This window comes from Symphodus melops (assembly GCF_947650265.1).
Source record: "Symphodus melops genome assembly, chromosome: 10".
Lineage (NCBI taxonomy): Eukaryota > Metazoa > Chordata > Actinopteri > Labriformes > Labridae > Symphodus > Symphodus melops.
The window spans coordinates 26,349,418-26,352,879 of record NC_136700.1 but is presented as its reverse complement, the minus strand read 5'-3'; the positions used below and the strand labels follow the sequence as shown (position 1 = coordinate 26,352,879).

Here is a 3,462-nt window from a genome sequence, read left to right as displayed (position 1 = left end):
GAATATTAAATCATGTTACAGACAACTTCTCACTGTTATTTATTTATCATTGTTTTACTGTTGATTTCTTTGTAAAGCTTAATATCAGCTGTGATGTTCATTTATAGTCTCCTTGTCTGCTTTCATTGAAGACAACCTGTTCTTTGATATTATAATAAATTAAACATTATAAATTACAATAAAGAATGTTGGCTCCATCTGATCGTTTTACTATAAGTCTACGCTAATATAAATTTACTCGATAAAAATAATCTACATAAAGACTTTTACAGAATGTATTACGTACATTAATAATAAGCCGTTCCCCCAGCATGCTGCTGAGTAACCATGGTAACACACACTTCCTGTTTCCACCTGAGAGAGTGAAGTTTGTCCCAAAGCCTGCTGCTGTATTTCTACCCTCCACCTGGATGGAGGGGCCTTCATCCCGCTGTGAGTGTGACGTCACAGAGGGGGGGGGTGTGTAGGGGTTGGTTTGAAAAAGGCCCCGCTTGTGTAGCCGAGTAAATATTTTTGTTTTAAAATATTTTCCTATTTAATGTTTGTGAACTTTCCCAAAACATGTTTAGAACTGCACAATCACTTTTCCTGTGCGTTTTTTATTTACATGGAGAGTACTGTTGTAAATAGGTTAATTGGTTCCGCATTACCTGTTGTAGCGGGGGGGGTTATTTTATGGGACACAAGAACGCACATGCGCGTTGAAGCTGCGCGTTGAAGCTGCGCGTTGCCGCCATAAGAGGGACGGCTTTTGTACCGGTAAGACGTGTGAGATGCTCTCTTCCATTGTTTAAGCTAGCGAGTATAAAAAAGCTGTTTATTCTGTTTTAAACTGCACAAAGATGTAGCGTGAACTTATCGTAAGTTTGTTTATGACTTTTGAAGTTAGTTTTGTCCGATGGAAGTGACGCTAAACTATGATAAAAACGTCGGACATTTTGCCTCATTTGCATATTTTCGCTCGCTGCAGGGAGAGAGACCTTACTGCTGTCCGTGTGTACGTGTGACATGTGCCCTCTTGCTACGTTACAGAAAATAAACGTGTTGATCCTGATGCCTGCCTGAGTGTTCGCCTTCATGAATGCCAGCGTCCATCTTAAGTCTGCTACAAGTTCATCCAGTTTTTGGTTTTTGTTTTCTGGAGAGGAAGACCCGCCCACATCCATCAATTCAAATCTCAGCTTTTTAACAAATACACAAATAAATGATTTCAAAATAAATGTTACGAGAATTTTTAAAAGCAAAGAACATAAATATAAAAATATCCTGTTGTTCGACCAGGAAGGAGAGCACACCAGCCAGGAGGAAGTAATGTCCAGTGTGTTCCTGACAGTGAGCTCACACGAAAACAGCATGAAGATGGGGAGCTAGCTTACTGATGCGGTTTGTCATCGCACCCAGTTTGGTGGACGGCTCAAAGACACCCGGTGAGTCCCGTGAATACTCGAGTGAGTGAATAAGATGCCCCCCAAAAGAACGAATATGGAGGAAGAGCTTGAGGTCATTAAGAAGTCACTAAATAAAGTACTGGAGCAAACGGACATGATCGCAAAACAACAAACATCTATACTGGAGCTAATGGAAGAAATCAAAGCTTTAAGGACTATAAACGAGGAAAAGGACAGAAGGATTCTAACTCCAGAAAGTCGTCTTGCAGATCTTGAACAGTACACAAGAATGAACAACGTAATAATCACGGGTTTGAATCTAAAGCCTCAATCATATGCAAGATCAGTCACAGCAGGAGAAGAACACTCGGAGATGGTCCAGGATTCAGTGGAGCAACAGGTTGTGTCCTTTCTCAACACAAAAGGCATCAGTGTTGACAAGGAGGACATTGAGGCTTGTCACCCGCTATCCAGGAAGAACCAACGCCCAAGTGTTGCTATTGTCCGGTTTGTAAACAAAAAAAAAGACTGAGGTACTCAAACAGGGTCAAAAACTCAAAGGGACAAATGTGTGTCTAAATGAACATTTGACTAAGATTAATGCAGACATTGCAAAGGAAGCATGTTTGTTGAAGAAAGAAAGGAACATTCAGGGTACATGGACAGCAAACTAAAATATTCATAAAACTAAAACTATCTTATGGATAAAAGATGTGCATGACTTGGAAAAATACAAAAGAGGTAATTTGCCATGACATCCTGTAAACCACTGTTATGACTGACAGCACCAACACAGAATCAATCATCATCGGAAAATGAGTTAAATAGAAGCACTTCTGAAAATGGAGACTGTGAATTAGATACACCAATCTTTGATGAACAAAACATAAACCAAACAACTGATGATATTGATCCTGACACTAACTTTTACAATAATATATACAACAAGTGCAAATACTATAAGGACTGTGAAATACAATTAACCAGAAAGAAACCTTATCTATGATACACCTAAACAGCCGGAGTCTGTATGCAAACTTTGAGAACATAAGGGAATACTTGGACAGATTCAGCACCCCCTTTGATATCATAGCAATTTCAGAAACCTGGCTAAATGATAACAAACCTAATAACTTCAATTTAAAGGGATATGACATGTTTAAAGTAAACAGAATTCAAAAAAATAGGGGGCGGGGTTGCGATATATGTTAATAATGCCATGCAGAAGAAAATTGTTGAAAGTATGACTGTAGCCATAGATGGTCTTATGGAATGTCTTACAGTGGAACTATGTTTTGAAAAAAGGAAAAACATATTAAAAAGCTGCATCTACAGAACACCTGGATCCAAAATTCAATCAATCAATCAATCAATCTTTATTTATATGGCGTCAATTCATAACAGGCGTTATCTCGAGACACTTTACAAAAGCAGGTGAAGGACCTTACTGTTTGTCTGTTAACGTTAACCCTAACCCTAAGGCCATCCTTGGGGGGGGGGGGGGGGGTTGTTTGGGCAGGCCATCCTCACCAACAGTCCCAAGGAACCTAAGAGAGCTCAGGAGCTCTCAAAAAAAGGAGAGGTTAGAATATAGATATAGTGACAAGCAGTAATAAGATATGAATAAGATACTTTCTTCAAGTCTAAGAGATAAGATAAGAGATGAGAGATCCTGGTGCCAGTTCCCCTGGTAGTCTAGGCCTATAGCAGCATAACTATGAGCTGGTCCTAAGCCAGCCCTAACTATAAGATGTATCAAAAAGAAAAGTTTCTATTCTTAAAAGTACCTAGTGTGTCTGCCTCCCGGACTGGTAGACGATTCCAAAGGAGCGGTGCCTGATAACTAAAGGCTCTACCTCCCATAGTACTTTTAGAGACTATAGGCACCACGAGCAGGCCTGCATTCTGGGAACGTAATGTTCTTGTCGGATAGTACGGTACAATTAACTCTTTAAGATACGATGGTGCCTGACCGTTTAGAGCTTTGTAGGTGAGCAGAAGGATTTTAAATTCTATTCTAGATTTTATAGGGAGCCAATGGAGAGAAGCCAATACAGGAGTAATGTGGTCCCTT

The 3,462-nt window shown here is 39.8% G+C and overlaps 1 long non-coding RNA gene across 1 annotated transcript; it reads left to right on the top strand.

Moving 5' to 3' along the window:
• Window positions 1–498: 498 nt before the first annotated feature.
• On the top strand, window positions 499–1,054 carry LOC306830850. The gene is made up of 2 exons (XR_013780023.1): window positions 499–759; window positions 971–1,054. It is a non-coding gene; the product is annotated as an uncharacterized lncRNA (long non-coding RNA).
• The last annotated feature ends 2,408 nt before the right edge of the window (window positions 1,055–3,462 follow it).